Genomic DNA, 16,864 nt, shown 5'->3' with positions numbered 1-16,864 from the left:
CTCAGTATTTGTCGCCCTGGCAGTGAGAATGTGTCTCAGTGGCTCCAAGGCCTTAGCATGTTCCCTAAAGATTGGAAAATTCCCTAACAACATGGGAGGTCTGAAATTGTAGAACATCAATGGTATATGTAACAAAAGTTCACATTAATTTAAAAGTGCATTAATTTTCCAAAAAAGAAAAAGCAAGTTTTAAAAAATAAGTTGTTTCTATTTTTTGTAAGAGTTTTCTTTGTAACTTTATTGAAAATAAGTTACTGTGTTGTCATGTTAAATATGAAACTTCCAGGTGGATTTTCAAAATAAAGGCTCAAAAACTACTTGTTTGGGTTTTGGAAAAGATCACAGGGTTTAAATAACTGCAAATACGTTATGTAACTTACATAATGTGTGTGTTATATAAGTTAAAAATAAGTCACCGCTGACTCTGGGTTTCACACGGTACGATAACTCTGGTCTTCCGGGTGAAGGTCCAGTCCGGTCCAGTCTGATGCAGTCCGGTCCATCCACCCCACCTCCTGCAGACTTTTTCGCTCTTTATACTAAGTCCCTATTTGATGCATTGGAAGAGAAAACGGGATGTCCAGGGAACTTTTTTCTTATGTCTTTTCTTAGTGTTGCTTAGTGTTTATTATTTGATTAATTATGAATAATCGATAGAATATGTGGTTATTAAGCAACCGTGTATTTAGCTTATGCCAAAACCAAGAAGAGGCAAATGAGAATAATGCCATTAAACAAAGTCTAATACTAACATTCAAGTAACTTCAATGTTAGAAATTAAAATAACCAAAATATCATCCACATTACAGTTGCTGTTGATAAATCACTAACTTTAATAAAGACAAACAGGTGAGAATGCTATTTTCACTCAGTGTTTGCTCACAAAAATTCTCTCTGAAGGACAAACATAATGCAGGCATGGCCAACATCCATGTTAAGCTTCAACCCAAGGTTATGCTCTTTTAAATCTGTGTGTGTGTGTGTGTAGTATTTCCTGCATGTTGTGTGTACAGTGGTCTCTCCTGTAGAGTGTCTGACAATGAAGCCAAAGGCCACTAAATGTCAAATGCTGTGGTCTGACTCCCCCTTCTCTTTCTTCACACAGATTCTCCTCCCCTGCAGCGACCTCTGAAGGTTTCGTGCTGACTGAAGTTCATGCAACGATCATGCCACATCCAACCAGCACCGCACGGTAAGGATTGTAAAACATACTGTGAGCACACTTATTCACACATACATGTGACTCTCAGTGGGTGGCGAAACACCCGGTGGCAACAGTGTCTTTGCCTGTCATACTTTGCTCTAGTTATTAATGCTTACATATAGCTGTTCAGCTTCACGCAGGTTCATCAGTATTGCCCAGATTACAATTTCCTGCCTCTGGTTAATAAATCAAGCTTTAAAATGCTTTTTCATTAAGGTTTACGTGATGCCACAGTGCAACATCACATTTTTAGTTACGTTACTGGTCTATCACTGAAGGTGCAGTCGTTCTTTTTGTTGTGTTAGTTCAGGCTTTGGTGAAATATCTCAAAAGCTATTGGATAGATCACATCAAATCTGGTGCATCCAAAAGGATGCTGTTGGTTTTATCCAACACTGTCAGAAGGTCAAATTTTCTACCCGTGTGACACTTCAGTAGATGCTTGATGCACTGATGATTTTGTTCTTGTCAGCCTTTGAAATTATGCTAACCTAACAAATCATGCTAAATGCATACTGAGATTTTGCTGTTCCTAGAGCTTTTCTCATGGTGATTGTGCTTCTGTGCCTCCCTAGCTTCAGTGTTTCTCCTACCATTGTCCCTCTGAAAGAAACATTTTATTTATTTTATGTTGTGAATTCTTCACATTCAGACAACTTTATGTTTAAATGCTGCGCTTATTTCCACTTCCTTGTCTTACCACTCATTCTGTTTCTGCCGCCGTTATGGCTAAATTCTACGTGGCTGCATCGCGTTACGACTGCGCCACGTCAGCTGGAGCTGATCACAGCTCATTTAACTCATTTTAAATCACGCCGTACAAACTCCAACCTCCCTCTTGCCCCTCTCCCACTTCATGCCTCTCTTTTCCCTGCCTGCTGTGTCTTTGTTGTCCCTTGGAGTCACAGCACTTGTTGGAGCCACTGTAAGTCACTTTGCTACTGTGTTCCCTGTTTTCAAACTGGCCTCTGTTGGTCTTGGAGGCTGAGTTCACTCCCAGTCAGGCTGTGTTCGCTGTGAGGCTGCTCTGCCTGGTTCTGTCGCCCGCTCGCCTGGATCCAGTTCTGGTTCCCATTCTGGCACTGCTGTGGACACTTACAGACATAAATGCTGGTGTCTGGTAATGGCCGGAGCAGTGCCAGAATCTGGATGAATCGGTGTGGGTTAGACTGAACATCAGACTTAATATTAGTATTTTATGTAATTGTCAAACTGCTTGCTTTAGTCACATGAGCCCCACCATCTGTTTGACTCCGTTTGAAGAATATCTAACAAAATCAGTGTGTATTACCCCACTTTTTGTAACTATGACAACCATGTAGATATGAGAGCGAGCTGAAATTCAGCCTGAAAACTGCAGAGGGTTTGTTCCCTGTAGGTCAGCCTCCTAGGGACTCTGCAGTGCTCATCACACCGCCTCCTGCTGGGCAACAGATTGTCTGTAAACCAGGCCACAGCATTTGGCACCAGGCTGGAGGGGAGGCAGCCCTAGATTGCGATGGGTGTGTAGTGGGTAGATGCCAGGAATACCGGTATAGATGAGCTGGTGAACAGTGCGGGGCGGCCTGAAGAGTAACAGTGTCGACCTACATGTCTCATTAGGAACAGAGGACAGCAGAGAAACAAGAAGAATAACATGACACAAAGCTGCTTCCTCTGCAGTTTGTGAGTGACTATACTTGTGCATGAAACAGCACATGTCAGGTTTATAGAAGAACAAGCTCTTTCAAACCGAGCGGGATATTTGTCAGGTAACAGCACATACAGCGACACAGCAAGCACAAATAGCCTCGAATGTATTATCTTCTTCTACTTTTTCTCTTGCTGCAATTTTATTCTCAAGTCCACCATATCCAAGACACGTTTTTAATTCAAAAATTCCTTACTTATTTCATATAATTGAAATTATCTCAGGGAAATGGATGCCAGTCTTTTCATAATGGAAAGCAGACTTTCTTCCTCAGGCTTCCTCTGCATTTGATCCAAAAATTCAAGACTGGCGTCTGGAAGCAAGTGCATTACAACCCCCATCTATCCGGGGTTAATTGACTCTTAGAATCCATTTCCAGTACTCGTATTTCGCCGTTGCCTGAGCCGTATCAATATCACTTCATTATTCCAGCAAACAAAACAGCCGTTCCAAACATAACAAACCACATAATAATTTCTGAACCCTCGCTGCTGGTAAGAACTCTGTCTAGACTACAGTGTACACTGAGGTGCCATCAGTTTCCAGCGGGTGTTCTCCATCTGCTCACCCAGATAAAACATTCAATTTCATTTGTGTTTGCAAGTGAAGCCGCGCTCCGCCTGTGTAAAAGCTACAACACGCACAGACAAGAGCAGGATGTTGCAAACAAAAGCCCAGTGGGAGTTTTACCACTCTGCCTTGGCTAACCCACTCACCATATAATTAACTATCTGCATCAAATACACCTCGCCAACACTAGTAAAGCACAAGCACTGAGGTAGATATTCTGGAGACAGTGCACTAATCTTTTGGCAAACAAAAACCGTCAGAGGATAACGAAAAGGAAGAGAAATCACTCGGCCATCTAAGCGGTGCTTCCACGGGAACATTTCTAAGCTACCATAATGTTTTTTCTGGAAGGCGTCCATATGGAGCTGCTCCCACCGGCTCTCTTCTTATGAAAATGTGTCCTTTAATTAAATTTATTGGTGGGATGCATCAGGCTCAGAGGTCGACGCCGTCGATGATCAATGTTGGCCGAGATACAGAGCTGCAGCACAACGGCAAAGGTGGAGCGCCATTTTCAGACCTCAGTTTTCCTCTTTGGGCCTCTCGGTTATCTCTCAGCTCCACTTTCAGGTACATCCATCCATCTTTGTGTGTGTGTGTGTGTGTGTGTGTGTGTGTGTGTGTGTGTGTGTGTGTGTGTGTGTGTGTTGAGCAGGGGGGGTGATGATGGTAGAGTTTGGTGCACAGACGGTGTGGTTCCATTTCTACGGCCCATTGTCCTCCATCAGGCACAACGGGATGTTATCAGCCTCAGCCAGGCTCAACCCCCCACAATGCTTCATTACCTGCGTGTGTGTGTGTGTGTGTGTGTGTGAGTGCGTGCGTGTGTGTATTCTCATCTCGCAAACAATGCTTCATTACGTGTCTCTCCCAGAGCTCCCTTAACATTTCTTCCTGTCTCATTACCCAGTGAGAGTCGTGTTATCTGTTCCAGTCATATTTACCGAGCAGACCTTTGCCTTTTCAGAAGCGCACACGCACACACAGACACAGACACACAGAACTGTCATGTTCATTAGCTTTAAAATCCTGACATAAGTGCTCTTTATGAGTAATTACTTAGTGTTTAATCAATATGTGTGTGTACACAAGGCCACAAAATATGAACAAAACATTATATTTTAGAGAATCTGGATCAATTAAAGGCTTCTTGTCATATCGTTAATTTTAAAAAATAGTTTTTCTAATGTCTAATTACTCTAAAGGCCCTTTCACACTGCTGCGTAGTAACCACCCTGACAACTGCCTCCCTGCAAGAGCATTCCCCTGAAAAGCAAATCATTTTTAAAAGAAGCTGCTGCAGTCCAAAGCTGCGATGAAAAGATTGTGCTTCAATGAACGTCATAGTCTTGGTACAACCCACCAAAACCAAAAGTTCTTGCCCCAGCAAATCCAACTGGCGATGGATTCAGCCCACTGCCAATACACAGTACGTTTGTACAATCGCCCAATCCTAGTTCACGTTGGTGGCAACTGCTTCTGACCCCTACCACCATGATCACTTACCTTCTGGTGCCTACCCATCATTGAAATGACCAGAGGCGGGGAGTTACCACACGGCGGCGTGAAAAGGACTCAAGTTCAGTAAATCATAGGTGTCTCAAGAATCTCTGAAACTTTGTTAATGTTCTATAGACTTAATTTTAGATGGTGCAAATTTTAAAACTGAGCCAGAGAGGAAAATATTTACACCAAAGGTTGTTTTCAACCTCGTTTTCAGTTCTTTAATCAAATATATCTAATTACACAGCAGTGATTAATATTTTGTAGTTTTTCTAAGTGCTATGCAAAATGCAAGTCTTATTTACATTTTTTTTTTTTTAAACAATGAGATAATTGACTCTTGTTAAGTGTTGAGGCCGTGTTTACAAAGAAATGAAAGCCCTATTAAAATGAATGTGTTCTTGAAAAGAAATTAAATAAACTAGCTCCAGCTCCAGTGAGTATTTAATATATTAGAGCTGAGCTGACAGCATCTCATGGGAGCAGTTTTTACCCACAAGATAGTCTTTAACTTAAAATGATGAGGTGCTAAAATCTGTCAAATACAGTTGCAGATGCTCGTTTATCTTTGGCCCTGTTTACACCTGGCGTCAACATACATCTTAGGTCTTCCAATCTGATTTGACAGCTCTGAGTACATCAGTTCCCACCTGACATTAGGATGCGCCTTCACATGCATCTTGAGTCACCACTTATGATCGGATTGCACTTCCTTGCTCTATATGCAAGTAAACATTCATAGATCAATTTCATTTGCAAAGATCAAATGCAGCAATGCACTTCCTGCCCTCAGTCTGCCGGAAATGACAAGAACAAGTTTGCATAGTGTCCGTTGTACTGACTCTTTGGCCAAAATGGAAATCGGACAAGATGTTTAGTGTGTACTCCATCCGTAAGAACCCATCTTGCCTGTTGTTGCGGTTCTTACTGTTATTTTGCACTTTAATATGATGCAGTCTGCATGTAAATGAGTATGTGCCTCAGCTTATGCAGAGGACGTCAGTTGCATAGGTGGTCCTTCAGTCTGGCCAGGGACATAGTCTTGCACACACTGTTAAAAGAACAGCCTGCCTCACCAGAAAACACATGCGTGCAGGTTGAATGTACAAGCAGCTTGTTTCAACTCATATTTCAGTTCATGATTAGGCAGTGGCCTCTAGTGCATGTAGTAAGTATGACGAGAGAAGTGTAAAGAAAGAAAGAAAGCAAGAAAGTCTGCATATGGAAAAGGTGGGGTGGATTAGTGGCTCAAACACATACATTTCTTGAGCGAAACACTAGGATTTAAGTCCTTTGTGAAACAAACAGTAAACATGGAGTTATTTAAAGTTTTAGTTTCACTATGTATGTCACTCCCATTGTGTCACTTCCATCATGTGACATACATAGCAAAGTTATTTTTATCCTTACCATTTTTTTTCTAAACCTACTGAAGTAGGTTTTTTGACTAAACCTAACCAAAGTACAACTGTTTTCCGATGTAAAACACTTGTGGAATGTCAAATGACTTACATAACATATATAATCTCCGACCAGCCTGTGGCTGCCAGTACTCTCCACCAGTAATATCTGTCATTTTGGGAGTCATTGACAATCAACCTATTCTGCCATGTAAGCATGAAGATGTGTTAAATCACCTCCAGATGTGGCCATATGAGACCCAGACCACCTCCAGATGTGGTCTGAGCAATCAGACCTCGATGCATCTTAGGTGAATCACTCAAGATGCATGTTGTAAACACGGCTGTAGAGTATGAACAGGTATGTAGGTATGTGAGGTACTTTAACTGCTTGTTTCCCTGCTGGTTTAACAAACAATATACTGTGTGGCATGACAGAGCCAGACTGACTGTTCCTCCTTCACTGTTTCCAGTCTTGATCTTCAGTCTTCAGTTGTCTGTTTGCTGTAGCTTCAGACCAGCTCCCATATAGACACGAGAGTGGTGTAGATCGTCCCAATCTAACTCTTGGCAAGAAGTTGAAAAGACATATTTCCCAAAATGTCGAACTATTTCTTTCAGCACTAGGGTTTTGAGATATCTGCCCCCATATTAAGCCCCATTCAGACCAAAGATTCGCAACAAGAACTTGCAATGCTGCAACTTTCTGAAAATCTGCCAGTTTACACCAACGCAGCTTAACGAGACGGCGTGTCATCTCCACCACAGCTACTCTCTGTGCCTCAGCTTTAACTGCGCCTGTTCAGGCTTTTTTGCAGGAAACAATTTATGAAAATAGAAATGAGCACAGTGATAGTGAGTTACTTGCCACAGTTGCCTTTCTAGTATTGATTAAATGGTGAAAACATAAGACACAATCATATTTGGCAGGGAACGCCAGACCATGCAAAAGATCTTGCAAGAGTGATAACAGGAGACGTTCTCCAACAAGCTGCTGGAGATCCGACAAGCTGAGACACAGACGATGCCACCAGCCGGCTTGAGTCGAGCCGAGGCGGGCAACTTCACACCACTGCAACACATTCCTTTCTTTCATCACTCTAAAACGGTTTGTCTAACTGTTCATGGTCACGTCTGGAGATAACCATTATATTGCAGTTGACACAGAAGTGTCAAGAGGCAGTCAATACGCAGTTTGTGATTCGGGTGAATTAATCCTTTAACTCCTTGTCTGTAGAGTTGTTTCTAGCCCCAAGTATCTGTTTCTTTTTTCACCTGTAGGTCATCACCCTCCTTCCATTTAGCAGGAATCACTCTACATGTCTTCTTTGTAATGCCAACACACAGAGGAAACATTTGTCTCTTCAGGAAACATAGTCAGGTGGTTTAGACTGGATGCCGTCACGGTCCGCTTTGTTCTCATCTGAATATTCAAAGTCAGTCAGTGCGAGTGCTGATGAATATGATGGCAGGGCCGGAGGCTGCAGCCCGTCACGTCTAATAAGAATCTGTCAGGTTATCATAGAAAGTCTATTGATCATCCGCATCTGGCCCAGTTTCTCTCCTCTGCCCAGATTAAGGATTTCACAGTACGGTCTATGGAAAATGAATCACAAAAACAGAGAAATAGTGGGACATGGGGAGTTGGGGGAATGTATAATTAGATGTAATTATTCAGCATTATGCAATCTGTTTTCTTTATTTTAGTTATTTCAAGGAGCTGTGTGTCATACTGGTGTAACATGAGCTTAATGTTTAAATGAGAAACAGCATCCATTTAGGTCTGCATTTACATAATACTGAATATTTTAATTTCAGGTTCCTACCCAAATACAAACTTTATACTTGCGTGCTGATTCCATAGGTATTGCAATTCTACAAGTATTGCAAATAGATATCAGTTTATTTTCTCAGCTTTTTTAACAATAGAGCATGTGAAAAATTTGAATCGTATAAAGACTGTAGATCATGCATCCTATTACCTAAAACACTGCACATCACATGTCCGTGTTTCTGAGTTTAGATTGTTTCCACAGATCAGAGGAAATTTCTCCCTTAGAGTATTCAGCAGTCAAAAAATCAATTCAGGATCATAAAAAGAAAAATCAAGATTCTTAAAGGTGCTATATACATTTACCCAGAGGTCGCTGTAGAGCATCAGGGTCTCAGACCAAAACAAATGCAGACTTTGATTTTTCAATAAAGTTGTGATGGGAAGTGTCATCTGAAAACGTTGCTCATAAAACTCTCATCAAACTGTCAAACTAGAAAGTGCTGATCAAATATGGATCAACATTCTGTTACCACATTGCCTATTTCTCGCTTAAAATGTTTTCAGAAACACATTTTAGTGACTGTTAAGAGCGACTGCAACCAAGTGGCCGCCATTTTGGCTCTTGCCTCTATAAAAGAACCCCAGAGCCATGATCATTCTTGCGTCTTGCGTTGTCACATTATAAGACATATTCAGTTTGTACAATGTGGAGATTTGCATGCACAAGGACACATATGGACGTGGTCGAGCATGCAAGTGCATGAACAAGCACACTCAGACGTCCCGGCTAAACAGAGAAGACTTAATAACAAAAATAACAGTGTGACATCATTCTCTGCACAGGAAGGTGTTTTTCCACTGTATCTTTGCATTGCAAATAGTTGTTATCTGACATCTTATGAGGCTGCAACTTTAAGACTTTTATCACCCTTACTTTACAGTCTGTATTAATGGTTGAAGATATTAGATATTGTTTTCAAATGAAGGTCTTTGTTCTCCATGATATAAAGTGAAAAAAAAACAGATTTTTCTGTTAGAACCTGGCTTTTCTCATAACCCGCATCTGAGGGGGTAGCAGAGCCTCAGCTGATTGTGAATGCATGTTTTTTTAATAAAGGCCAGCTGCCTTCTCGACTGATTATCCGCAGTCTCTATACACAGTGATAAACAAGCACATTAGAGACCAGCACATCTGCTGACACCTCCTGATATACAAGGTCTTTTCAAGAATTCATTTATGTCTAGTATTTTTTCTAAATGGGCCTGGCACTTGTGGGTGGCTGTACCTCTGGGCTGCGTGCCCTCTCCAATTTAAATCTGTTTGCCTAATTGATAAATGTTATCGCTTAATAAGTTGTGACAGAAAATTAATGGTGCTGGTCAGAGCCGGTGTGTGAAGGTCACGGCGGAGGTTGACGGTTGATGGTTTAATTGGTTTTTATTCGGCTCTCAAGTCGTTTCAAACCAGACACGGCATCCGAAAAACCACCCTGATGGCCAATTCTGGCACACATACTGGCACTTTAATCGGGATCCGGTCCACCAAATTACCCAGAAGACTGTCCTGTTGCCTTTAGATTTACTACGTTAAAGAGAAAAGTCTTCCCTTGATACTTTTATAGTATTTTATGCAATATCAGTAATGTGATGTTCAGGGATTTCCCACATTACTCAGAATGCCTTTTAGCAAACCCTGGAAAGGGGCCACAAATGTTCGTTATACGAGTGAATGTGGAGAAAATAAAAGCAATAGTGTAGAAAACTGCAGACAGACAAAAGCCCATTTCACACATGCACAAAAACTCTGCACGTATTTAGACATTACCTGGAGGAGCTGTATGTGTGAATGCAAATGTCCAAATCAGTTGGGCCGGACAGTAAACATATTTGACCCTGCCAGCTCCCTTATCCAAAGTCTGTGTGAGCCAACATGTTAATGAGGCAGAATATTGCCTGGTGAATTCACAGTGATGGCGTTGCCGGTTAATGACGTTGTGTAGCAGCAGGTAAACTCTGTGTTCAGGCAAGTGGAATGCCTCATGCAGTTGTCTGATGTCTTTATTTTTGTTTCCTTCTGACTTTGTGGCAGCTCTGATCCCAGACACAATGTACAGTAGGCTAAAAAAGTGTCCATCTTGTTTTTGGCAGTGTTCCTTCAGCCACCCAAAAGTGGACAGTGCAGAGTAGGGATGTGTGCGATTAGTCGACTACATGATTAAACATCACCACCCTCGCTAGTCAGCACCAGAAATACCAGTCATTTAAACTATTTATCAGTATTTCATTCATGCCCAACGCCAGTTAGCTGTTGCCTCTATGATGTCGGGGCTGTGGCCCCATCAGACGGCAGCCCCTTTCACCATTCACTGTAAACACGTGTCCCGATGGCCCAGACAAGCCCGGATGTTTATATCAGCAAAGTCGGACAGATGACAGCTTGTAAAACCAGTGCGGTTTGGCAGTGTTTTAATCTAGAAAATGGAAATAACATTAACATTAAAATTAACCTGCAAGCAGAGCAGCTGCTGCTGCTGCTAGCACTGCTAACATTAGCCAGACTGTGTAGCAGGCTGTCAGCTACCATCAGCTCCGGGTTGTTTACCCGTCGACAATGTGATCCTTCTCGGTCTGAAAAGTTGAAACATTTAGTGTTGTCATGTTTTGTAGGTTAAAGTGCAGTGTTTTTATCGTACAGAGCAAAGTGGCGCACATTTCGGCGGCATTTAAAGTACAATTTGGCAAGTGCTGACGGTATTTTTTTCGGACGCCGTTTAACATTATATATTAATAAATTGTGCTCAGTTTTAACTGCTTTCTGAGTGCTTTCTTACTGTTAGACTGGTCAACTAGTCTAAATTAAATTTTGTGTTTAATCGACAGGGAAATTAGTCGCCAGGAACATCCCTAATGTAGAGCTGTCCGCTCCACTGAGCTCTAACAGTTACGTGTCAGTGCTGTGTCTTCTCACTGTGGCTGGAAAAAATCTCAAGAGAAAACAAATAATTATGTAATCGGCTGCGGCAGCTCCAAGACCTATTAGGCTTTTTTTTAAGTTATCTTCATCCTGATTAGTAGCTGCTAACTCAACACTCAGCCTTTCAGTAACTATTATACTGTAGCCTACTTGAGCTACACACTTTATGCCTGACTAAAGTGACATAAGTCCCCCTTCACGCACTGGGAAAAACTCACTTTATACAAACCCACTAGACTCCATAACACACACAGACCACCCACAAGGCAACAGTAAAGGGGAAGCCTCTGCCAGTAACACAGGTGCAGTCTGTGGGTTTACTAAAGTAATTACTTAAAAAGAGTACTAATACCGACCCCATTGTGAAAATATTCCATCACAAATAAAGTTCTACCTTCTAAACCTCACTCGGGTTAAAATATGTATAATAAGCATATATTTTAATATAATACAATTGTCCAAATCCTCATAGCTCATAGTTCAGTTCTAAAATCCTGGCACACCACAGAGCTTTCTTTCCTGCAGGGCTGGGTTTGTAAGCCTGCTTGTTGCTCCTGCATTGGAATTTTACAACCTTTTATTAAATCTCTTTATTTTGCCATAGGGTGGCATTTAGAGGTCCAGCGTGGAAAATTTAAGGGGCTCTATTGGCAGAATATGGCGGAAATGGAATATAATTTTCATAAGCACGATTTCATCAGTGTACAATCACCTGAAAATAAGAACTGTTGTGTTTTTTATTATCTTAGAAAGACCCGTTTATATCTACAGAGGGCGCAGGTCTTCTTTTGAGAATGCCGTGATGGAGCACAATGTTTCTAGAGTAGCCATAAACACTGGCGCTAGATATCCCGTTTCAATTTTTTTTTTTTTGCAGCAATCACTGGCTCTCCTAAACACTTGGAAAGGAAGGCCAAAGTGGGTTACATGCACCCTCACAGCTAGATGCCACTAAATCCTACACATTGGTCCTTTAAAACACTTTTTTAGTGTTTTTAAAAAAGTGCTATACACAGTAGAGTGATCATTACTGTCCACTGAGCAGGAAATATCTTGACATGATGTGACACACATCCATTTACCCTGAGAAAAATCATACATACATAGCAAACACCAAAGTAATTCTAGACATTTTGAAACATCCTCACTGGGGTGTTTCACCGCAGTCTGTTAATGCACACACTACTTTACAGCTCTCTACGTATCTTTATTAGATCTCTCGCAGCTCCGTCTCATCTTTCTCCACCTTATTCATCCTTTCAGGAGCTCGATGAAAAATTCATACTTTGGGATGGTGAACTGCCCACTCTTATTTAAAAGAAATCATTCATTTTCACATCTATTGGTATATCCAGACTTGCTCTTTATGTGAATTTGCACTTTACAAAGAGGAGGGGAAAGTTCCATCAGCGGTGGAAAAAAGATCCAAGTAGGTGATTCATTCTTATGCTGGTTCAGGCTTCTCCTACAGCAGATTGTGGATGTCAATACTTTAGACACCTTTAGATTTACTAACCACCCTTTTGCCATTAGCAGAAAACAATATTCCCATTTGTGTTATTCTCTCCCCTCGGTTTCCAAATTTCACAGTTGCTTGAACATGCAATATGGCAATTCATATTTGTAATTATTATTATTGATTTATTTCCATTCTTCATGCTTTAAAGGCACAATATGCCTTTCTAATAAAATAATATATCGACTCATATGAACATAATCCCTTTCAATCACCACTTATGACCCACTAGAAGTGTGTGATGGTGGTTGTATCTGCAGAAACCCTGTCGTCTGCCTGTTATTCCTTATTTTTCTCTTTATTTTGCTCGGCGTGTTTTGTCAACCCAGAACGTCTGTATTTGACATCCTGGGACATTCTGGTGCGTTCACGAACAGCTCAGACAAATTCTACTGATTCTACTTTTAAACATGGTGGACCATTCAAAAATAATGCACTCATTTTTGAGAACTGGGAGTTTTGATTTTCACTCTTCATTGAGATTTGTTGCATATTTTTTCATTTGACAGCATAGTCGTGGTGAGCAGCCATTTTATTTTTTAAAGTTGCGCGGAGTTCTCCTACAGTCATGTGATTTAATGAATTTGTTGAAAAATAGAGAGTTGACCAGTGCTTGAGCAGTATTCCCACCTTTTTTAAACCAGGAAGTGAGACAGGGGTCCTTTGGGTATAGCTAGCCCTTTTTATGCCCAATTAAATCGTGACTTTTTTTTGTTTTCGCTTGTTTGTTTTTTTTGGGACGCAACTTAAAATGGGCAACATTTTCATCAAAAAATAACCTGTAACCTTGGTAAGTGTTGTTAGTTTTAGATTTTGAAGGGTTTTAATGCCCTTTTAAATTGGTTGAAGTTGTGAATTGCTGTCTGGAACAAGGGTGTTTTCTGTCACCGATTAAGTTTAGAAATTAGAACAAACCAAAACATTTAATAAATTACATAGATTTCATATATGCAAGTCCGTCACAAATACATAGAGTGTTGGTATTAATAATTTAATTTTTCAAGTTATTTTTGGTAGTACATTTCTCCCAGTTCTCAAGAATGAATGTCTGCATGAATCTTAATTAAATAGAACTTAAAATCAGCAAAACAGACAAGCAGGGTGGGTCACCAGGTCATACAAATACATTAAATCCACACATACATATGCTTACACACACACACACACACACACACACACACACACGTGCACACCGTGACACTGGGTTAAATAAACACTTAGCTGCTCCATCTGACCACGGGTCAATAATGGCGGTGTGGCTGGCCTTGTCACTGGCTCAGCTGCACTCTTTAATTACACCTCCATTGATTGGCCAGAACGTCGATAAGGCATTTAAGCAGCTTAATCCTCGTTGTATTAACATGAGCAATATGCACATAAGTTGATGTATTAATTCTCAGCCTGAGGTGGAGCACTTGTATTTGTTGGCTCTTGCATTTCAATTCGGCTGCCCGGGGTTTTCATGAAATGTCAATAGAAAGAGGAGAAATTGATCAATTTGACTGCTGGTGGCAAGAGGAGGAGGAAGTGGCAAGAGGATGGAGGGGGGCTGCTGAAGTTTCTTTCTGTTTTGCTGAACTGATGCCAAACTGCTATCCCTGCTCTGTTGTTCTACCCCAACAAATCCATCAGGAAGAGTAAGACATCTCTTAAAGTTAAATTAGAGCTGATTGAAAAAGCTATTTTCAATTGTTCGCTGTAACGTCAGTCCATTCATGCATAGATGCTAGCTGTATCTGCCTTCTCCCCTCTCGTCCTCACCATGCCTTCTGCATCTGTACAGTAGATGAGAGCTGTTGCTGAGGGAGTCACTCCATCACCTCTGTGGCGACCTCCGAGGTTCCAGCCCATGAATGGTAAGCACCTTTGGGTGGAGCTGCCCCCGGCCGAGGGAGGCGAGGGCCGGGCACGGACAGGGAGCGCAGGGCCACCGCTCACCGTGACCGGGACAGACAGAGCGTAGAGAGCAGAGCGGTTGCTTTACAGCTGACTGACAGCAGGTTAATTGACTGAACCCTCCCCAGTGCTGCTCACTAGAGAGCGTTTCTTCCCCAGAGGCATCGCAATTCACCATCTAAGATAAAGACATTCATACTGATCTGTGGTGGGCAAGCAGATACTTATGGAAACGCACTGGGACTGATGACATAATAGTCCTGTGTAATATTAAATATGCTTATTCTCTAGTTTATTTGTGCTAGACTCAGTTTTATATCTTAACCCTCTATGGTACACATTATGATGCCAATGAGGGAAAAAATGTTTGGAGTGTTTTTATGTCTCAAAATAGACTAAATAATCATAATCTGAAGAAATTTTATTTTTATTTTTATTTTTATTTTTGGAAGTTTTTGGGGTTCGTTGCCTGTAGGCAACATTGTACCATAATGGTGCATAAGTGCATATGATTATTTCATAATCATATGCAAAAATATTCAATAACATCAAGAAGTCACAATTAATTTTAAATTTTAAATTTAAAAGAATTATAAAAATAATTTATATATATATGTATATATGTATGTATGTATGTATGCTCATATGTATGTATGCATGGTCATATGTATGTATGTATGTATGCTCATATGTATGTATGCATGGTCATGTGTATGTATGTATTCTCATATGTATGTATGTACATATGTATGTATGTATGGTCATATGTATGTATGTATATATGCTCATATGTATGTATGCTCATATGTACGTATATATGTATGTATGGTCACATGTATGTATGTATGCATGGTCATATGTATGTATGTATGCATGTATGCTCATATGTATGTATGTATGTATGTATGTATGTATGTATGCATGGTCATATGATGACCATATGTATGTATGTATGTGTGTATGTATGTATGGTCATATGAATGTATGCATGGTCATATGTATGTATGGTCATATGTATGTATGTATGTATGTATGTATGTATGTATGGTCATATGTATGTATGTATGTATGGTCATATGTATGTATGATTGTGTGCATGGTCATATGTTTGGCCATATGTATGAATGTATGGTCATATGTATGTATGGTCATATGTATGTACGTATGTATGTATGTATGCTCATATGTATGTATGCTCATATGTATGTATGTATGTATGCTCATATGTATGTATGTATGTATTCTCATATGTATGTATGTACATATGTATGTATGTATGGTCATATGTATGTATGTATATATGCTCATATGTATGTATGCTCATATGTACGTATATATGTATGTATGGTCACATGTATGTATGTATGCATGGTCATATGTATGTATGTATGCATGTATGCTCATATGTATGTATGTATGTATGTATGTATGTATGCATGGTCATATGATGACCATATGTATGTATGTATGTGTGTATGTATGTATGGTCATATGAATGTATGCATGGTCATATGTATGTATGGTCATATGTATGTATGTATGTATGTATGTATGTATGTATGTATGGTCATATGTATGTATGTATGTATGGTCATATGTATGTATGATTGTGTGCATGGTCATATGTTTGGCCATATGTATGAATGTATGGTCATATGTATGTATGGTCATATGTATGTACGTATGTATGTATGTATGCTCATATGTATGTATGCTCGTATGTATGTATGTATGCTCATATGTATGTATGTATGTATGCTCATATGTATGTATGTATTTAGGTATTTATGCTCATATGTATGGATGTATGTATGTATGGTCATATGTATGTATGTATGTATGTATGCATGTATGGTCATATGTATGTATGTATGTATGCTCATATGTATGTATGTGTATGTATGTATGTATGTATGTATGTATGCATGTATGGTCATATGTATGTATGTATGTATGCTCATATGTATGTATGCTCATATGTATGTATGTATGTATGTGTATGTATGTATGTATGTATGTATGTATGTATGGTCATATCCCTCTATGGTACACATTATGATGCCAGTGAGGGAAATGTGTTTTTATGTCTCAAAATAGACTAAATAAACATAATCTGAAGAAATTTTATTTTTATTTTTATTTTTGGAAGTTTTTGGGGTTCGTTGCCTGTAGGCAACATTGTACCATAATGGTGCATAAGTGAAAAAGAACGTTCCTTTTCCAATTTGAACATTGTTTATTTCATAAACATATGCAAAAATATTCAATAACATCAAGAAGTCACAATTAATTTTAAATTTTAAATTTAAAAGAATTATAAAAATAATTTATATATAT

General features: G+C 39.9%; 1 long non-coding RNA gene across 1 annotated transcript in view; it reads left to right on the top strand.

The window, feature by feature from the left end:
* Positions 1-16,864, top strand: part of LOC146332580 (uncharacterized) — an 87,306-nt gene that overhangs the window by 33,316 nt on the left and 37,126 nt on the right. The window contains exon 2 of the long non-coding RNA XR_014771651.1: positions 1,106-1,192. This is a non-coding gene — a long non-coding RNA (uncharacterized LOC146332580). The remainder of the gene's footprint in view (positions 1-1,105; positions 1,193-16,864) is intronic.

The sequence above is a fragment of the Lutjanus erythropterus genome, chromosome 1 (assembly GCF_056507025.1).
Source record: "Lutjanus erythropterus isolate fLutEry1 chromosome 1, fLutEry1.hap2, whole genome shotgun sequence".
In the NCBI taxonomy this organism is placed as follows: Eukaryota; Metazoa; Chordata; class Actinopteri; order Lutjaniformes; family Lutjanidae; genus Lutjanus; species Lutjanus erythropterus.
The sequence above is the reverse complement of the archived record's forward strand: the minus strand, read 5'-3'. Positions and strand labels throughout refer to the sequence as shown.